At 47.4% G+C, this 21,599-nt stretch overlaps 1 long non-coding RNA gene across 2 annotated transcripts in view; it reads right to left on the bottom strand.

The window, feature by feature from the left end:
- LOC144756019 (uncharacterized) overlaps window positions 1-20,185 on the bottom strand; it is a 96,100-nt gene extending 75,915 nt beyond the window's left edge. For both annotated transcript variants that reach the window (XR_013595004.1, XR_013595005.1), the window contains exons 1-3: window positions 20,102-20,185; window positions 19,813-19,980; window positions 19,664-19,690 (exon numbers count right to left, since the gene is read on the bottom strand). This is a non-coding gene — a long non-coding RNA (uncharacterized LOC144756019). The remainder of the gene's footprint in view (window positions 1-19,663; window positions 19,691-19,812; window positions 19,981-20,101) is intronic.
- Window positions 20,186-21,599: the final 1,414 nt, after the last annotated feature.

Genomic DNA, 21,599 nt, shown 5'->3' with positions numbered 1-21,599 from the left:
GTATCTGTTAAAAGGATATACTGGTTCTTTGATGACCGTTGATTCAATTGTCACAGACATCTGTCAAGGGTCACATTACTGAGTATCGCTAACTTCAGATTCAAAAAAATCCATGCATTCGGTGTCCATCGAAACAGGACTGATTGGAAAGTTGGATTTTATAAAAATGTTGGGTCTGAGGGGATGAACGTAGTATACGTTATCGTTTATAGAGGTACACTCAATGAACGGCCGACATGAGGTTCCAATCGTTTTTTGTCTGTATTTTGCAAGATAATGGCTGATATATAAAATGCGTTGAAGACCAGATGGTACTAACGGCGTTCCTGTGATGTGGCGTGCCGTCGGTGAAGGTAGAGATCAACCAATTTACTGCTAGGTATATGTCACACCTTAGAGTGGGGTCTTCATCAGGACCAAGTGGCCCTGGGGAACACTGGTTTCATGGAGAAGTTGGGCTGAATGCTCACAACTGGAACGGGAGAACGGGGATTGTCACTTAATCCAAAAGATTATAACCAGGATCGATATATATCCAATCAAATAAATTCTCTAGTGAGGAAAACGATGTCTGAATGATCATCAGAATTCATAAAGGTCAATAATGGTCCACCGTCGCTGTATTTCAAATAATCCAAAAATGGCTTGTCTTTAAAGACGCTTGTCATAGCATCACGATTCTATTTATGCGGACCACACACAAAGTAGGCGGCGGTATTCATTTTCGACCAGAGCGCACTCACTCTTCAAAAACCGGCACTGTGGTGTCAACTTCCAACTCCTTCGGTCTTCCGATTTGCTTAAAAACTAGGCCAATATGGTGGGTTATCTTACGGGCAGTCCAAGGGCAGGCCAGCCCCTTTGCCGCCTGATGAGCCAAATTACACTGTGGCCGTCGCCAGTCGGTGGTTACCAATTTTGGGAGGGGTAACCCCTCCCATCAGTGGACCGCCAGTCCACGCACTTACTCACGCCCACCAAAAGGTGGGCGCCGTGTTCCAGGCAGCCCCCTGTGGCTCAGGCCCACAACCGCCCGTAGGACTAACGGGGCGCCGTCGCACTTCCAGGGGACAACACTAAGACATCCCTGGGTATACTTGGCTTTGCACCCTTAATGTGCTGATGCATATAGTACCCTTCTGTACCTTGAAGACTCCCTGTGGACTTAGCCTGATAAAACCAAAACCCTACGTTCAGGGCCTCTACCCCTGGCACTCTTAACTCTCCTGGTGGAGGTTACCATGGCAACCCCTGGCCGGGCCCCTCCCACACTACATTGAGGTATCTCTGACCATAAAAATCACATGCCCACCAATAGATGCATAACTTACCCCAGGGGGAATTCAATTCTGGCAGCAGGACCCTCCTACCCTGGAAAGTCAAATCATTGCCTCCCCGCTGTCAGACCCTAGTCATGAGAGGGGAGACACCCCCCCCCGCCCTGGCCGCTGCTTCTACAGCAGCTGTACCAGTTCCTGCACACTTACACCACCCCTCCCAGGGTGACTTACAGCTGGCTGTCCCTTAAACGCCTTGGGGTTGCCATCGCCCCACCTGTAAGCACGTCTTGCTGAGTCTGCAACTCGAAGAGGGACCCAGTATCCGTGGTACCCGCCTCACCCAGCCCTCCCTTTATATGAGCCCAGGATGACATAAAACGATTAGTTTGGTGTTGGTTCAATGTTAATGTTGCCTGGCTGAAGAGCAATACCTTTGACACGTCACTCCTGACAAGGTGTGCCAATGCCGGTGGAAGTAAGAGTTATCCAGCCCGCCTTACTTCCTCTCACCCAGTTATCTGTGTATAGCACTTGTCGGAGTATGTCCATCGCATTCAGCCAGTCACCACCCTAGGTGATGCCTTGCCCTCCCAAACTTCTGCTAGTATACCAGGGAGCAGACAGGACAGTGTGAACTGGAGGGAACCATATGTATAAATACCTGCCCCCCTTTTTTTTTATACTGGGAATGCCAAGTGTTCTTCAATACTTTGTAACCCATTTGTGCTTAACCCAGAGGTTTCCCCAATATTTTGGTCCATAGCACACTCGTTGAGAACTCCCTCAACCTGTATGGCTGCCAGCCAAGGCTATAGGATGGGAGAATTTGCACGTTATTGTTACTCCACTCAATGGTACTTGTTTCATCGACCTCAAAAGGATGAAATGCTAAGTAGACCTAACAGGATCTTAACCGGTGACCAGAGGTCGAACCCAAGCCCCTTTCAGTTCTGCCGTTCCACATGCCTGTGAACTTGTATCCCAGGGCAGACTTCTGGCGCCTTAACCCATACTTGGACATGCCAGCACTAAAAAACACACATCTAAAAGGCCTGCCAACCGGCTAACCACCAACATTGCAGTCCGAATGTTCGCTGCCAACTCCCAAGAAAAATGTGCTTAATGTCAGGTCTGCTATGGCTACAACTTACAAGGTGAGCACAAGAGTAAAGGTAAAACCACATTTTAAAGAAAAGGCTAGATACCCGCGATGGAGAAGGAAACACATTGTTTCTTCACTAATCTTAAAACAATGCTTGTCCGTGTTGAAGACATCACTTTGATTATATTCGAGTGACGGTTGAGGCGGAGGGGCAGTGGGACCATCGTCGGCTCCTGGGGATTATCTTCGGCATCTTGAAACTTAACTGAAGCAACTGGTAACATGCCATCAATTTAATCAATTTAACCTTAACTATGACTGCAAAAAGTGCTCTCGTTGTTGTTCGTATTAGTGATCCATCCCCTCCATATCAGCACTAACAAGGCCACCGCACCCTCTTGGGACTGGCACCCTCATGCCCCAGCTGACAGAAAGTGCCTATTCGTGGGTAGCCCATAACCTTACGTTTTTCACTGACGGTATACCAGGATTATGTTGAAACTCAGCTAGCTCTACTGCTGAGTGCACGTTGCACCATCACAGGTATGTCTTTGCCTATTCAGTTTCTGTCTGCACAGTTTGATGACATTGCCAGCCCCAATCCCGGGCGAAATAAAAGGAAGCTTTACTGCTACCCCTGTGAGCCGCTACTGGTGCTAATGTTGGTACAAATAGCCTGTTGATCGTAAATGCAATTCCATTACTACTGTTGTGCAAGAACCCACAACCATTGGCACTGCCTGGCTCAATACCTTCCTGCTAATAATGGCTTCCTTGAATAATGTTGAAAATTCTTATGTTGTGCAATGAAGGGACTGCAAGATCTAATGAGCTTCTTGTAAGGTACAACCTAGTTCACCACCCACAAAATAACAACTTTATCACTTGTTGCCTGGGTAAGTACAGACGCGGTGTTGAGCGTTGCAGAAGGGACAATATGAGGAAGGTGGGAGCAGGAAGGGATGGAGTGCAAGACCATGGTGTGGGGAGAAAGCTAACTTAACCTCTGCTTATCTCATCCACAGATTTCGTCAAAGCACCCATTGAGCGTCATTCATCTAAGCACGTTAGCCCACATTCAGTATAGTAAGTACAGGCGCAGGATTGAGCTCCGCAGAAGGGACAACAGGAGGATCTTAGGAGTGCCTGTTGTCGCTGGTCAGGGTTTGGTGGTTCACAGCTGTTTTCTTCCAGGTTGAGTCGGACAACTCAGGATAAATATGGAAAGCCAGGGATCCCCTTTGCTTTTCACATTGACGTCCCAAGTAGAGGAAACCCAGCCGGGCACTTCCCAAGACCATCAGCTAGCAGCCTTCGTTGAACTGGCCAAGACCAAGAGATTGGCTTGTGCCACTGAATTATTGCCGCGAATCCCAGGATGTTGACGTGGCCCGAGGTTCGAACCCTGGTTGCCAGCACCAAAGTCCTCACCATCCGGAGTCACCATCTGTCAAGGGGGGGTCACCATACCCGGTCTCACTGCACCCCATAACCCCTGGGAGGGGGGGGATTCCAGGTCCTCAATAGTCTCCCTGAGGGTGTGGCCCTCCCCGCAAGCCCTGCTAGCCCGGTGAATGCTGTGGGTCGCTGCACCGATCCCTCTTGAAAGAAACTACCCAGGCCGCTCCGGAGCGACGGCCACTAGCCTGGGGGGTGTGGAGGCCCAGCGACGCAAAACACTATCCCTGCTACCCTGCGGGCCGACCGTCTCGTCGCCGCAGGGGACCCTCATAAGAGGGCGGACCCCTTAGTGACACAAGATGGCAAGCATGGCAGCCCTGAGACTCATCCGCCCCTCAGCTGAAGGCGCGTCACTTCTGGTCGGGTGGGGGGGGGCAGAGTACTTAAGGCTTCCCCCTCCCTCTAGGCGGCCTCTTTGTCCTCCTCTCCCTCGATGTTGGTCGTGCCCAGGAATATCTGGAAATAAGGTGAGCGCTTTACCCCCTTCGTGTCCGCTCCCCCCGCTATGGGGTAGAGCAGGACCTGGCGGCCTGCATAGTAGCGGGCCGCTGAAGCTGGGGCATGCTATCATTGTATGATTTTTTATCATTTCTTTGACTTTGTGTGTGATTTGGGCGAGTTGGGGGTGGCTTTCTGGGCACGGCGTGGTGGCTCTCCGTCGACTGTTGGCCATGGTGTTGCTTAGCATGGGCACTGGCTCACTTTTATTTCGTCTTGTTCAGCGGCTTGTGCCATTGGTCCGGCGGGAGATTTTTTTCCCTGCCTCGCCGGAACCAACCGGAGCGGGATTCCCTCCACCGCCGAGTGGGGCAGCGCTGCTTGTTTTGTAAGTCAGGGTGTATGTTGCCTAATTTCGATTAAGACTTTGAAGATTGACTTCATGTTAGAATATGCCTGTTTTGGCACTGTGCACTTCGCCTGTGACCACTGCAGGCCCCCCGCAATTGGGCCGAGGTCGCTCGGTAGGACGGCCCGAGTGTGGATTTAAGCGCGTTGGTTTGGCTGACATTAGCTAGTCAGCGGTGAACTTGGTTGAACGCGGAGACCCCCTCACCCACGCGGGGGAGAGAGGGCTGCATGTTCTCTCTGGCTATGTCACGATTTCCGGAGCCCGAGATCGTGATAGGGGTATTGCACCGTTTTGGTGGATTCTGCCTTGTGTTATGGTAGCGGAATCTGTTGGCAAACGCGAGTAATGGCGCCAGGGAGAGGCCATCTTGTCGATCGTACAGCCTTTGGTTTCTGCCCACGGGGGCAAGGGCGCCAGGGGGCGGCCATCTTGGCTTCAGTGCGGCTTTAGGATACTGCATGCGAGGGCAGGGGCGCCTGAGTGCGGCCATTTTGGCTTCCATGTCTTTTTCACTCCCTTATGTGATGGTTTTTGGCAGATCCTTGCATTTAAATATATTATTATTCTGTCAATGCTGTTGTTAGTGGCGAGTTTACGGTCTGTGTTTTGGAGGGCTGCGCGGCTCGGACAGCATCCCAAGCGCGGGATATCATCCTCGCTGTTTTCGGGCCGGAGACTCTTCGTCCTCGACACGGAGTCTACGCCAGAACAGGAATTTGGCTAGGCGGGCACTCGACTCAGTTCGGACCGGTCGAGCGAGTCTGCAGTTGCTCCTGGAACGTTCCGCTCGCCCATGCCAGGCCCCCCCCCGCTTCCCCGCGCGGAGGGGTTTTTGTAATTTTACGGGACCTCTCGGGTGACCCGCGGTTTCGCCTTGCCTCACTTTCGCCCGCTCCACACGATCTCTGTGGGACGGTGGGGTTATGCGGCTCGTTTGGAGGCCGCAGATGGGAGGAAGGCTAGGGCCTGGTTCCACTGGCGCTCCGGGAGTGGCAGCCCACCCCGCGTGCCTTTTTCCGGGGCCTTGCCTCGTGTAACCGAAGGCCTTTTCTCATTATTATGTGTCTGGTTCAGTCGGGCGGGGCTGGATGCGGGTGCATGGGGTGTTTATGCGCCAGCAGTCAGAGTTGCCTGGAGCAGTACGAGAGGGCACGGCATCTGCCGCTCTTCACCTGGGGCTGGTAGTAGTGCGAGTCAGTTCTCTCCACCTCGTGCCACCTTTGGAGCCCTGCATAGTTGTTTTGGAGTTTTCATATGAGCTTCCCTAGCGCTTGGAAAGCATTGTGTACGTTGGTTGGGTCTAGCGCTTTCGCCCGCAGGGTATTTGTTGGGAGATATCTTTGGCATTGGGGGAATGGGTCTCTCTTTCGGTGTTGCTCCAGGTTATTGGGGGACAAGGTTTACATGCATAAAAGGAATAAATATTGGATATGCTGGGCTAACATGTGTCTACTTTCAGGAATAGAGTATCTTGTGTACATTAATGCATAGACTGCCCGGAGGAAGAATGGGCCGGGGATTGACGATGCCAAAAGCAAAGGAGAAGGAACAACGCAGAGAAAGGAAGCAGCGGAAAGGATGTAAAGAAATTTATGACAATTGTGTTTTATATTACAGGAGTCAAAACAAAACAGTCGGTGCAACGGACCAGCTTCATTGGCGAGCATCATTGTTCCTTCAGCAAAGATTTGAAGTTATCAGAAGCAAGTAGTTGGCTGTGACCCTGTCTTGAGGGGGACTAAGAGGGGGGGGTGGTTGGCACGCTAAAGGGAGGAGGGAGCCGGCAGAGTGTATGTCAGTAAGATCGTCACGTCCAAGGAAACCACCTAACGTTTATCTTTCCCTCCTAGCCCACTTTCACCCTCGCACGCAGAGTCTCTACCGCATCGAACGCAATCTCCGATCAGGCCCTTTCTCTATCAGTGGTTATGTAAGGGGCTGGGACACGATCTCCTCGGTAGCGCTGGAAGGACAGATGTATACTGTCATTTTATTTGCTTGTGGCTGATGCTACTTTTTATCCCCAGATCCCGTGAGGACGAGCTGCAGTGAGAATGGACAGCCAAAGTTCACCCCCCCTTTTTCCGGAGACTACCCAAGTGGAGGACTCATTGCCGGGTACCTCCCAGGACGCTCAGTGGGCAGACTTTTTGGAAATGGCAAAGCTTAAAGGCCTTGCGTGGGTGCAGAGCGTGATGCATGCCCCCGAACCAGAGGATTCTGGATACATGGGTGAATCGCCACCTACTGAACCACAGAACAGCGCCGATGCCGCCCCTTCCAGGCCCAAGCGGATCCGAAAGCCAACTGCTAGGGATTTCCCGCAGGAACCGACACCGCGAAGCAAAACTGTACCGACTCCCCGGGAGGTCCCTTCGCAGGTGTCTATTGTCCCACTGCCAACTCCGGTCCTCTCAGGGGACAGCCAGGGTGCCCAAGGTAATTTCGCAACCAGAGACGATCTTGCTAAAATCTCGGATACTTTGAACAATTTCATAGGACGTTTTCTTGCAGGGTCTACAGCGGCAGGGCCACCTCTAGGTGGTAAGAATAGCGGTGGTAATGTGAGTCCTGCCCCGGCAGCATCTATTGTTTGGTCCTCTAGTCAGCCTATCATTCCGGGTGGAGCTTCACAGATTTTGATCCCACCTGTGGTGTCAGGGAGGGGGCGCAGAGCACAGTGCCGCCCACGGTCGCTCCCACCTCAGTTGCTCCTCCCCTGGTTCCCAGCACGCCTTCGGCTACTCCAGTCAGTATTGCAGGGGCCGCTCCTGCGGTGAGCCCCTTGCCCATCTCCCTGCCATCCCCTGTACCTGCTGTCTCCATCGATCCGCTCCTTTCCGGTCGTTGCTCCCTGGCCTGGCAAGTGCCACAGGCCGCAAAGGAGGGGATATGGAAAAGGGAGTTCTTGAATATTTTAACGCTTCTTATGTTGGGAGAGGAGGGCTTGGACGCTAGGAAGATAGGGGCGAAGGAAGACGACAAAAAGGTTAAGTACCAGCCTTGGCCTGAGAAGACCATTGCAAATTGGTTAGAAGCCTTCTCCATATTAGCGTCAGTCACTATGGAGAAATTTCCAGAGCAGGGCCCTGGCCTGGTCTAATACTCCAGGATTATTCACAATGAGGCTTTGAAATGGGGAGGCAATGGTTGGATCAATTATGACAGGGAATTTGGAAGAAAAATTTCACAGTGCCCAGAGATGAACTGGGATCAGAAGGAAGTGCAGCGTTCAATGGAACATATGGGGGCGCGTGGTCAGGTTTCTGCTAGTGCACAAGGTAGTCTCCCTGGTGGGCAGGCTGCAGCGGGGGGGTCTTTTCAGTTTCGGGGCAGGGGCAAGCATGCCTTTCGTGGCAGCCGCAGAGGAGGTGGACATAGGGGGGGCTTCAAGCGATCCCCCCGGGGGCATGCCGTCTTTTCAACAACGGGTCTTGCTCATGGGGCAAGACTTGCAAATTCTTTCATGCGTGTAACTCCTTTGGGAGACCCCACCCCGCAACCTCTTGCCTCTCTAAGCAAAACCCGCAGCCAGCAGGAAGAGGGGGGCAGCAAAGTTGAGACGTGCAGCATGCCTTCAGAGCTCAATCCCCTGCCCTCCTTTTGCCAATTAGCCACGGTGCAGCACCTGGGCAGTAGGGTGAGTTCCCTTTCTCCATTCCCTCCTCACTCCCCCCTTTTCTCAACCGCAAGCTCTCATAGGTGTGTCCCCAGTTATTCTAGACAACATCACTCCCTTGCTCAGATGCTAACCGTTAGAGGCAGACAGCCGCTTGCTGTTGTTTGGTTTTCATGAAGGTTTTAAGATCCCTTTTTCAGGTCCGCTAGGGAGCAAGGACTCAGACAACCTCAAATCTGCTAAAGAACAGCCAGAGGTGGTTAGAACGAAAGTCAAAAAGGAGAGAGCGTTGGGCAGAGTAGGGGGTCCTTTTTTGCTTCCTCCACTTGAGAACTTTGTCGTTTCACCACTAGGGGTAGTACCCATGAAAGAACCAGGTGCCTTCAGACTCAAGTCAAGTCAAGTCAATAAACTTTATTCGGATATTACATTATCCATAAAAGTACACACATAGTTACATACATGGTCAAGATAAAAAATCACATTAACATGGGGTAGTATTGCTGAATGTTTCCTTATTAAAACGGTAGCCGCAAAAAAGTGCAAAGTGTCATTATTATCCGGATCCTCCAATTCATGTCTTTTTCTTTGGCATTATCAAAGAATAAAGTGCATATGCTAGAATTGCCCTTTAAAGTGACACAATATATACGCAGAACACATATTTCGTGCATCAATTAGGGCAAGAGCTTGCTAGGTCATTTAGCAGCATTATTTAAGGTGCCGGTTTTATAAAGTGCATAGAGCATAAATCCTGGTTGGTAGACCATCTTAATAAAGTGCAAAGTACAATGTCAACCGATGATCGTTAAAGGTAGACAGAATTCTACAACTCAGTATATGCAAGTAAAAAATAAATAGCATCTTTGGATACCAATAAAACATTTTGGCCAAATAGGCATTAGTTCTCGAATTATTTTGATTCATATATTTACAAATAGCAACGTAAATTAAAATGTGGATGTGCAAAGTGCAAAGTGCAAATATGCCTCTTCCAAATACTTATTAATCACGTTGGTCTAGTTGAATGAATATTAATTCATAGAGGAACGGGATCGGGTAGCCATTTTTAAAAAAGTGCAGACACGGTATATTAATTCATCATCATTAAGGTGAAGCACAGTCTTATATGCCACGTTAAAATCCTTTATGCATTTAGCTCTAAAAAATGGTGTCAGGAGGAACGTACAATATCTTTGAAAATAAGAGCAGAAGAACAAAAAATGCATTAGTGTTTGTTTACCTGGATTCTGACATGGGCAAACCAAATTCTCGATATTAGGATGGTAGCCCATGGGGAAACACAATAAAAACTTTATGGATCCTGCTCTAAGACGAGACAGAAGACTACGCTCCCAATAAGTGATCTCTTTAAGAAGGTAACCAGATGGTGAAGGCGAAGGGGATTTTATTCACCTACTATTTGAATATACTGCTTCACAGTTGTTTTGGCCAGTTCTGCATTATGTCTGGTCTCCCCATAATGTTTATAAAGAATGTTACGGATATTCTTCCCATTAGTCCCATCTAATTCATTTGGACTAACAAATATATTCTCAAGATTGACTGCTGCCAGGCTCGCCCGTACTTGGGCCATCCATGGGATTTTAATACCCTTATCACATTTTAGACAGTCAGCCAAGATTTCTCTTGTCAAGGAAGCTTCGGGGTTTTTCCAGACCTTAATCCAGAACAACACAGGGCGAGCCTTTATGTAATCCTCCAAGTAAGACAATTTCAATTCAGTGTGGCTTATATAAGTAGATGATGAAATTGGTAAACCCAATAGCCTTCTGCAAAATCTGTTTTCCTTACCCTGTGCATTTTTTAAATTTGAATATTCCCAGATTTCGGCCCCATATGTCATAATTGGGACACATTGTGGGGTATATTACCAACAACTAGCGATAGTTTTTGTCTCTAACTTGTTTAGAGACAAAAATTATCGCCGCAAACCGGCGATTTTTATCGCAGATAAACCTTGCTATTAGCATGGTTTATCGCAAATGCGATAAAAAACGGCCGCAATGCATGAATATCGCTGAAAAGTCAGCGATATTCATGCATTATCGAGCAAAGCTCTTAGCCATGTTATCCACCTCCCATTGGATAACATGGCTAAGAACTGCTCAGGGCAGGTGTTAGCTTTTGGAGATATTCGCGCTTAGCGCGAATATCTCCAAAAGTTGGTAATAGGAGATAGCGATGTTAGCGACTGTTTCCAGTCGCTAACATCTTGGCACGCCCACTTTGCATGTCATTAGTGATAAATATCACTGACATGCAAAGTGGGGCCCATGATGGTCGCTATCTCCTATTAGCTGTCGCTAACTGGTGTTAGCGACAGCTTGGTAATAGGGAGATAATTTTATCTCCGCTTTCTTGGCTTTTAAAGCCAAAAAAGCGGAGATAAAACCCCTTGATAATATACCCCTGTGTTCTATAGATTTTTAATAAAGACAGTACCACCTCAATTCTTTTAGGCTTAGGGAGGGTCAGTACTGAATTTATCGCTTTTGTAAACTTGTACCGACCGTAGGCCAGGTGTGGGGTCCAAGAGCCGTTATCTGAGAATTGTAAGCCCAGGTAGGGGAAAGTGCGAGTGCATCGCAGCGATTTCTGGTCCAGAGTAATCCTATTAATATGACGTTTTTTAGGGCCACAACACATTAAAAACGATTTTTTAAAATTAGTACAAAGGTCAAGACTATACATAAAATCCGCCAATCCCCTCACTAAAATCCTCAGGGCATTCGGTGTGCGACCCATTAAAACCGCATCGTCTGCGTAGAGTAGGGCGGGGAGTTTAGTGCCATTTATTATAGGGACATCCGGGGTTAGGTTAGATAAAACATTATGGAGTTCGTTAATGTATAAAATGAATAAAAGAGGGGCAAGGACGCACCCTTGTCTGACACCTCTACCAACCGTTATGTCACCTGACACCGCTCCATCCATACTAATCCTTGCTCTTGCTTTTAAGTCTCTATGGAGGTAGGCCAGAAAGTGTACCAGGTTATTATCCAGGCCATAGTCCAGGAGACGTTGCCAGAGCCTTGATCTATTGACAAAATCAAAGGCGGACGAGAGGTCCATAAAGGCCAGGTACAGTGGACTGTGTCGGGCTATAGTATATTTTCCTATTATTAAATTAAGATTCAGGCACTGTTCCACTGTACCAAGGTGACTCCGGAATCCCAACTGGCATTTGTTTAAAATGTGTTTTTCCTCTGCCCATGCCCTGATTTTATTAAATAAAACTCTGCCCAATATTTTAAGGGTGTTATCGATTAATGAGATGGGCCTATAGCAGCTAGGGTCAGATCTTGAACCTTTTTTAAAAATTGGTATAATAACAGAGGTTGACCATGTACTAGGGATATCAGTTGTGGTTAGATTATTAAAAACATTTAATAGCAGCGGGGCCCAAAATTCCAGTTCTGATTTTATGAGGTCTATAGGTAGGCCGTCCGGGCCTGGGGCTTTATTGCCCGCGCTCTGGGATATTGCCTCTTCAACCTCACCTATGGTTATTGTAATTTTGGTGGGACACATATTGGACAGGGAATTGTCACAGTATAATGGGGGTGCATATATCTTAGAAAAGTGGGCGACCCATGCTTCGCTGGAGATGTTACAGTAGAGAGGAGTAGACGGGTTCGCAAGAGCTCTTAGGGATTTGGTTGCAGGCCAAAAGACAGTTGTACTTTTAGTATTGGCGGCACAAGCTAAGTTGGACCAGTGTTATTTCAGGACTGTGTCGCGCCTGATTCTTAGTTCCCTTTTGTAGTTGGACCTTAATGCGCGGATAAGGGTGGGATCTCTAGGGTGTGCCGACAAAGCCAATCTCAGTTCCCTATTAGCTCTGGAACAGATGTTATCAAACCATTTAAGGTCAGGATTACGTCTGCCCACTGGTTTGGAGATCACATTTTTTATACCTGCACATAATTTGTTAAACGAGGTGACGGCCTCAGGGTTAGGGTCTGACAAAACCAGACATGTCTCCTATAGGGTGGGATATGCTATTACCATTTTTGCAAAAATCTCCTTATAGTCTAGACCTCTCCATTTGACTCTTAGGGTGTCAGTAGAGAGATGTAGATTACTAGCGCCCAATTCGTTCTTGAAATTGGCGCGTCGTGCAACCTTTAACAGGACGATTATGGGGTTGTGGTCTCGAAATGTGGATGCCTTTACCTCTGCCCCGAGGAGATGATCTTGTAACGAGGGAGATAGAAAGACATAATCGATAACTGAAGCTCGTCCCAATCCTCTATAGGTGGGCATTGGATTGCCGTTAGTATTGATTAAGGAGATATCCATCACGTTTAGGAGGCTTGAGTTCATTAGGTGCTCTATTAACTCATATCCCTTTTTACATGGGCCGTGTGTGTTTGAATCAATAGAGTGCCCACTTACGCCTTTTCCTATCTTTGCATTAAAATCACCCCCCAAACAAATCCCCGCCAAATTATACTTCCCTAGTAAATTATCTTGATCCAGAATGAAATTAAAGAGTTCTACAAAATTAGCCTTTGGAGTTGTTAAAAAATCATTGTTATAAAAGTTAATAAAACAAATAGAAGCGCCCTGTGTGTAGATTATGACTTGATAGTTAGTGCTCCCAGTGGGAATTAATTTTGTTCTACCCCCTGAGGTAATTCTAATCCATGTTGATAGACCCCCTATAGGTCTGCCATGGGTAGGACTGGCGGGGATGATATTAAAACATTTGTATCCCTCAAGGTATAGTTCTTTAGAGGGTCAGGTCTCTTGGAGCATGAGGTCATCGAATGCTCTTACCATATCCACCCACTCTGCCAGATTCAACTTTGACGCTAGGCCTGCCACATTCCAGTTTAGGACCTTTAGTGTGGATTCAGGGTTGTCAACTTGGCGGGAGTTAAACACCATAGAGTTGACAGGAACACCCACCTTCCCGTGCACCGTCGGACTGTTGGAAGCGACTGTGTCAGATGGTCAGTCGAGGGTGTCTAGGTCAGAAATAGCCAGATATTGATTTGCATGCAGGGGAAAGCTAGGGGCAGGATGTTGTGTCAGGGGGCGTTTATAGAAAAATCCAAGGGGTAGAGCACAGATATTAGTTGGGGAAAGATTATTAGTTTCCTTGACAGCGAGTATAGACCCAACAGTTCTCGGGTGTGAAAATTTAATAACAATACAGTCCCCTTTGATGGTTTTTGTCGCAGGTCCCAACCAACCCACCCTACGGACCATTAGGATTTCCCGCATATCGGGCCTTCTGAACCTCTTATGTTTAGCTATCTAATCCATACATTTATTTCTTAGTTGTACCCAAGACTCCGATTTGTTTTTCTCTACGGGGGGGACCCCTGCAAGGACTAAAACCTATGGGCAAGATGGAGGTGGCAAGTTCAGGATATCCTTATTAGGTTCATCAAGCCCCTTGTCCACAGCCACAACTGTGCTGGTGTTAACTACCGCGCTGCTATAAGCAGCGTTTGAGTTAGCAACGCATGATGTACCGGGGCATGTGGATTTGCTACAGTTAGGAGTGGATGACGTTGATTTTACAATTTGGGGGACTGGCGGTGGGAGGGAGGGCAATGGTGCTCCTGATGATATTGATTTTATATTTTGGGGGGCAGAAGGTACGAGGGAGGACGATACTGTTCCTGACACAGGGATTTTCTGAGTTTTTGCAGGGTTGGGAGGATCTTTATTTTCCTTATTTGGCAGTATAGGTTTTAGGATTAGGCTTTCTAGACGATTTAAACGTTTCCACAACCTATCAAAGCTTAAGTCCACAACCCCTTTAATACGATTACACACTGTGTCAACAATAATGCCAATTGCAGTGTCCCCAAGTGTGAAGTCTGCAAAGCCTGTTTGTGTTGACTTTATTTCCACGGTGTTACATTCTATGACCTTCTCTACTACGATGATTGGGTCGGTAGGATCACTGCATCGATTGGTGTTTGGAATTGGATCTAGGGCAGGATCATTGGTGGTAGAATTTCCCTCGAGCCATTTGTTTGGAGTTGCACTTTGAGAATTCAAACGTGGAGGCTGTCTTCTTTTGGGTTTGGGGCAGGGTGGTTTTGAAGCCTTCCTCTTCTTTTTGGTCCCACATTTTTCGAGATCAGGCGTGGGGGGTGCGTTTGCTATGATTAAGGAGTCAGTTTGGCTAAGGTCAGCCTCGGCGTTAGCACTCGGGGCAGTAAGTTCTGGTCCCTCTCAATCCAGGGAAATTTCTCCAGTTACAGTCTGTGAAGCATGTCCAGTTTCTACATGTATCAATGGCTGTGTCAGACTTAGGTCTGTGGTGTCATAGTGATTTATGCAAGATTGTTTAAAAGTGCCCACAGACAATCTTCTCGCCGTCATCTGGATTTCATTGCTCACTATGGTCATGGCGTGCTCCAGTACAGTGTCAATAGTATTTAAGTTGGTCGCTGTGGCTATAGCACCGTTCTTTCCCATTTTCAATAGATGCCCACGGGGTATTAAGAGTAACTTATGAAAAACTTAAATACCACTCACCACACGTCTGTCGGGTGCAAAATGTCAAGGATATGGCCAAGCCCTGCTTCCTTCTGCCCCGGACGGCCACAGACGGCCCGCCCTTTGCCTGGGCTTAGTCTGGTGCACGCCCACGCGCGTCCCGCGACGCGGAGGGAGCCTGCTCCTTTTCAAGCGCCTCTGGGCGCGCTGGCAGGCGGAAGTGCTCGCCGAGCAGCCTGGGAGCTGTAGTCACCCCCCCCCCCCGTGGAGTCCACTTGCTGCAATGGACAACTGCGGCAGGGGAGAACTACAGCGTGGGCTCCCCAGGGATGGCGGCTTGCTGCTGGTAAGGATCGCTTCCCCCAAGGTCCGTGTATTGCTCCGGTAAAACTCTCCCCCTTCAGACTCATTCATCACCTCTATTACCCTAAAGGGTCCTCAGTCAATGACGGTTTGGAAGAGGGAACATGCTCTGTGTCATACTGTACGCTGGAAGTAGCATTGGATCTGGTCAGGAGGGCAGGCAGAGGGGCCTGGTTAGCCAAAGCAGACATTGAATCAGCTTTTAGGTTGCTACCAGTCCACCCAAGTAGCTATCACTTACTAGGTTTCAAGCTGGATGGTAAGTTTTACTATGACAAATACATGCCCATGGGTTGCGCTGTGTCCTGTGCGTATTTCGAAGCTTTCAGTTGTTTTCTGCAATGGGCACTCCAAGACACGTACGGTGTAGAAGGGGTGACTCATTACTTGGATGACTTTTTGTTCATCGGGAGCGACGGGACTCAGCTCTGCTCCCAGGCTTTGTCAGACTTTGTACTTCTCACTAACCACCTGGGGGTTCCCCTAGCACCTGGCAAGACAGTAGGGCCAGCTCAAATTTTGACTTTCCTGGGAATAGAGATTGATACCATTGCCGGTGAATCAAGACTACCAGCAGACAAAGTGCGTGGCCTGGCGATCAAACTTCAAGCCCTAGCAGGGCTGGATAGGGCTTCCCTTGTGTGCATCTAGGGCATCTTAGGTCTCCTCAACTTTGCTGCGAGAATTATCCCAGCGGGGAGGGTCTTTCCAGGAGACTTGCGAGGGCCACTGCTAATATCTCCAAAAAACACCACATGGTGAAGCTGAGCAAAGGCATTCAGCATGACTTAGCCATGTGGGCTGAGTTCCGGGTCAATTTTAATGGGGCAGTGTTTTGGAGGGCTCCCTGGGCTGGCAGCCCTGACCTTGCCCTGTTCACGGATGCATCTGGCAGGCACGGTTTTGGCGCCATCTTAGACAGGGATTGGTGCGCTCAGAAATGGCCCAAAGCCTGGCTGAAGAAAAAGGTTACAGCAAATATCACTGTCCTAGAGCTTTTTCCCATTGTGGTGGCTTTCCACTTGTGGCCTGCAATACTGTCAGCCAAAAGGGTCCTACTTTGGTCAGACAACCTGGCAGTGGTGCAAGCCATAAACTCTCATTCTGCCAGTTGCCCCTTGGTGCTATGCCTATTGCGAGAGCTGGTGCGAGCTTGCCTGTACAACAATGTCGAATGCAGGGCGCGCCACATTCAGGGTACCAAGAACATTGCGGCTGACGCTCTCTCTCGTTTTCAGTGCCAGCGGTTTCGAGACGCATGGCCGAGAGCGAGAGAGGAAGCCACCCCCTTCCCGGCACATCTCTGGTACTTTTTGAAGTGGTAAATCGAATGAGGGCCCTGAGGGAGCTGTCGCTGGCACCAACAGGAGGTGCAAAGCATGCGTGGAAAAATTTTGTGCCACAGTGGGGACGTGGGAAGACTCTGGGGCAGCCGTTGAGATGAGAGTACAGGCTTTCATCCTGTGGGCTAAAGACAACAAGAAGAGCCACTCCTGGATAACGGGCCACCTAGCAGCCATCAGCCACCATGCCAGGATAAAGGGAAAGGCTGACCCCACTAAGACATTTGTAATCAGGGCAGCTTTAAAAGGGTTGGCTAGATGCGAACCTAAGGCACCTGACAACAGATCGCCCATTGACTTCCAGACATTGCAATGCATGATCACTTGGCTGCCCCAGGTTTCCACCTCAGAGTTCGAGGCGTCACTGTTCGCATCCACTTTCAGCTTGGCTTTCTTTGGTGCTTTTAGGATCTCCGAGCTGGTGGCCAAATCAAAGAATGGCACGACTGGGGTAGCAATGCAGTGGCAAGATGTGTCAGTGATGGGGGATGCGCTTAAGATCACGCTGCGTCAATCTAAAACTGACCAACGGGGAAGAGGGAAAGTGTTTTGGTTGCAAAGCCTAGGACTGCCCAATTTCTGCCCAGTTACTTTACTGGTGGCATATTTAGCCATACGCCCGGCTAAAGATGGGTATCTCCTAATACACGCAGATGGCACCCCTCTTTCCAAATATCAAGTGAAACATGTTATGCAAGCTTGTCTGGTTTCATCAGGTGTGTCGACACCGGGCAGACGCTTCTCCACGCATTCCTTCCGCATAGGCGCAGCCACCACAGCTTTCTCCGAGGGTGTACAGATAGAAGGCATAAAGCAGGTGGGGAGATGGCAATTTAATTGTTACAAGAGGTACATTAGACCAGAAAGCAATATTTAAGTGTCAGTCATTATTCAGTTTGTTAAGAGTGTTTTGGGACCAATATGCAGAATTGTAAAGCTAACCTGGCCACTAGCCATATAACCTAGGAGCGGCCAGGTAAATGCACGGTCCCGCAACAGTTTTCTGGTTATGCATCGTTTTTGCAGTGTGGTTTTTCATGTGTGTTTTATATCGTTTGGCAGTGTGGTTTTAATGTGTGATTAATAAAAGTAGTTTCATACCCCACTTCTCTTTAATTACCAGGAACAACGGTCTGGGTGTTGGGCCATGAGGGTGTCTCCCAGTTGGCTCTGTGGGCCAAAAGCAGAAAGTGGAAACACAGGTTTAGGAAAACTCAATTTATATGGCGCGGAGTCAATGGCCTGCGTTGGAATGGGGTCCTGGGAATTTTGAAACAGGAATTACAGGGGAGCCCCCATCCCCCAGACGTGCTAGTACTTCACCTGGGAGGGAACGACCTGCCTATTCTGGGTAAAAGATTCCTGCTGAGGGACATGAAAGTGAACATTACCAAAATAAGTAACTTACTAGGGTCCTGCGAGCTGTGGTGGTCGGAGATCACACCACGCCTGGTTTGGCTCGGGGCGCGCTCTGGTCAAGCGTTAGAGGTTGCACGCAGGAGAGTTAACTGCACCATGCGTAGATTCGCCGAGCTGATGGGTTTGGCTTCATTAGACATGGGGAACTCCACGCCAAAGCCACTGGATGCTTCGATGAGGAAGGAGTTCACCTCTCCAGAGTAGGCATGGACTTATTCCTGTTGGACTATGTACAGGGTCAGGCGCACACAACCTAAGTTTATTCAATAGTTGGTGATGTGTCCTTTGATGGAAGGATAAGACCAGACTTTTCTTTTTTTATTTGTTCCTTTCCTTATTTATTATATCACATAATGGTACTTGTATGAAAACCAGCCGACACGTGTTTCGTCAAAAACGGGGTTGACCCGTGACTCTTCAGGGCTGGGGAAAAAATATAAAGTCAGAAACTTTTTAACTAATAATATATAGTGATGAAGGAGTGAGGAAAGATGGGTTTGTGTGGTCGAGTGAGACAAAAGGGCCAAGGTGAGAGGGGATGTGCTGGGGAGGAGAAAGATTGCTATTAAGGAGGTGTTGCCCCTAAGTGGTGCAGAGAAACGGGCAGAAGGTGCATAGGTATTGCTGTCAATCACCCAACGTGACATTTACTACAAGGTGAGTGAGATCAGAGAGATCTGTGTCGTGGTGAGCTGCTGTTCCTGTTCATCATCATAGTTATAATGCAGCGACGCAAAACGCAGAAGAACCACATGGTGTGTGTCATGTGGGGACAAGGTGACAGTATTTATATCTAACCATATTCACATATGAATACAAAACGACAGTATGTCCTGTGGAAAAAAACATGGGCACAAAATGTCTCGTTCTAATAGTATAGTACATTATAAAGGTGGTGGTGCGTGGCAGAGTGGTGGTTTACACAGTTCATGCACAGTTCTATAATAAGTATCCTTAATGTTATGCTTTAGCAAGAGGTCACCTGACAGATCTTTCACAGTTTTGTCATTTGATTCCTTATAATTATGCTTTACCGGTTGATATGTTGATTATTTTAACTCATAAATGTTGGCCCCATTTCTTTTCTTCAATATTTAGTTAAGTACTAGATAAGCAGTTTTTTATATAAACACTTCATAGTTGTGGTGGTACGTGACCAAGTGGTGGTTTACACAGTTAATGCACAGTTCTATAGTATAAATCCTTGATATTATGCTTTTACAAGAGGTAACTAGCCGATCTGTCACAGATTCATTCATTTCGTTCCTTATAATTAGGCTTTACTAGTTAATACGTTTATATTTCACGTTAGCCACATTTCTTTTCTTCAATACTTAGTTGGGTACTAGATGGACAAATGTTATATATAAACCTCATAATTACTTCCTACTCATTGTGCTATGAGAGTCGTGAGTCTCAGGACCTTCCAGTGTCTCAATGTGTTAATGTTGATCAATGAGCACCTATTCCCTTGGTATGTGTCCTGCAAATCACTTTGGAAATGGTGAGAATTGATGCCATGGTGGTATGAATGTTCCAAATATGTGGCGAGTAATGTTTATGTCACTAGAGAGATGTCAGGTAGGAAACATACATATATTTTATTATTTATTTTCTATTTTTAAGCGTCACATGGTCCGAAAGGGAAGCATTATGTCGAGTTAATGGTTGAAAATGAACAAAAGGCACCAATTGCAGTAAAGAAATGCGGGTATAGAACTGAGTAAACAAGCATACCTGTTAGGGTTGGGCTGAGGACAGTATCTAAAGTATCACAGAAAAGACAGAAAAAAATGGCATGGGTAAAAAAGGGGCCGATTGTGAGTTCTACAAAATGAAAAACAAAATGTTGCCTCTGTTAAGAGTAGGGAGGAGACAAGACTCACCGTCGGACCGGTGATAATTCCAACCCGGTCCTAATCGAATGTAGGCAAGTAATATTCACGTGGACGTGAAGGAGGTGCTCCTTCAAACAGGATATACGGGTTGTGCCGCCGTTCAGTATACGGTTGGTCACAGACGGGCAAGCAAATCCGCTTGACCCATCGTTGAGGCTACAAATGAGAAAAAGTAACATTCAATGTATTTGGGCCCCAATGAAAAATTATTTAAACAAAAACTGGCAGTTTCTAGAGGTTATGCGTTTCTCCGTAATGGAGTAGACGCCTAATTTACCTTGTTAGTAAGCTGGTTACGAGGAGAGAGTTCTGTCAGTTCTCAAGAGTGTTATGGAGTCGGGTGCTAAGCGTGGCAGGTATTATGACGAGTGAGAGTCGCGTCATCAAAGTGCGCCCGGCTGCAAGTAGCATTGACTAGAATGGCAACCTCTGGTAATAGTGGGGCTATTAGAAAAAAGACCGTGCGTCCTCATTCAAGGATCGTCCTGGTCATGACAAAAAGGTCAAACCAGATTGCAACTAATGAGAAAAACAAATGTGATCATGAAGTAAATTAAAATATTTTAGGATGCGCAGTGCGAGGGATAATTTTAGGAAGAATACTGTATAAATGACATCCAAGAAGAGTAAATGTCAGCCTATGTTGATGTGGTGAAAAGAAGAGAGGGTAATAGGAGAATGTAGAAACGTGTTTACGTATCCCAAGTTTGAAAAGTGGGAATAACATTCCCACGTGTCTAAGACAGTGTGGTCGAGTAATCATGGTGCGATTCTCTGGTACTTAGACGTCACTAGACTGAGAAAGGCAGCAAGTAAGAGAAGGAGGCAAAGGGATATTTGAATATTACTCGCTGCCATGATGTGATCAAAAAATGGAAAGAACGGAGGGTCATAATATAGCCCCTATTGGTAGTGAAAACTAAAGACAGAAATCACATCATTGCAGGATATGTAAGGGCAGCGCTGGTCATATGTTAACCCCAGTGTGAAATTATATAATGTGGTGTCGATGTCCCTATGACAGAGAGGAGTCAAATTTAGTTAGAAGGTCTAAGATAAAGTTTTGCGGGTATATACATAATCCAACAGTCTAGTGTCGATTGACCACAATTACACAATTTTTTGGAGGTGCTCTGAAACAGATGTGGGTGGTTAATCTCAGATGTTTCTTCTAGGCATATTTTTATACTTCAAAAGTCTAGTGTAGATTACCCCAATTATACAATGTTCTGGAACTGTTGTCAAAACTTTCAAGGGGTCTTTTGTCTTGCTCGATTTTTTATTATAGAAAAAAATGCAGCTCGTCATCAGTGTTCTGACCGTGTTTAAGACTTTGGGTTCGCATTATCCAGATTGCTTCCTGGCGTCTCAATTTCAATTCTCGATTACCACCTCTAGCATGAGGTTCGATTGTGTCAATACCGTAGAACCTGAACTTTTTGTTAGGGCCTTGCGAGGGGCAGGTAGCCATGTGAATCGCCATCGGATATCGTGCGTCCTGAATCAAGATGGCTCGTGCATGTTTCCTGATTCGTTCCTTCAAAGGTCGAATGGAGCTTCCTATGTATTGGCTATCACAGAGACATTCGATAATGTACACTGTGTATTTAGTGTCACATGTTATGTTTGAGTTGATCTTGAAGTTTTGTTTGTAGTATCCTTTGAAAGACATAGTGTTGTGTTTAGCCCAGCGACACATGCTGCAGTATCCACATTTAAAAAAAACTTTTGATTTCTTTGTTAGCCAGTCGTTTGGTTTAGCTGTTCGTGGCATG

Source organism: Lissotriton helveticus, chromosome 5_1, assembly GCF_964261635.1.
Source record: "Lissotriton helveticus chromosome 5_1, aLisHel1.1, whole genome shotgun sequence".
Lineage (NCBI taxonomy): Eukaryota > Metazoa > Chordata > Amphibia > Caudata > Salamandridae > Lissotriton > Lissotriton helveticus.
This window is presented reverse-complemented; position numbering and strand designations above follow the sequence as displayed.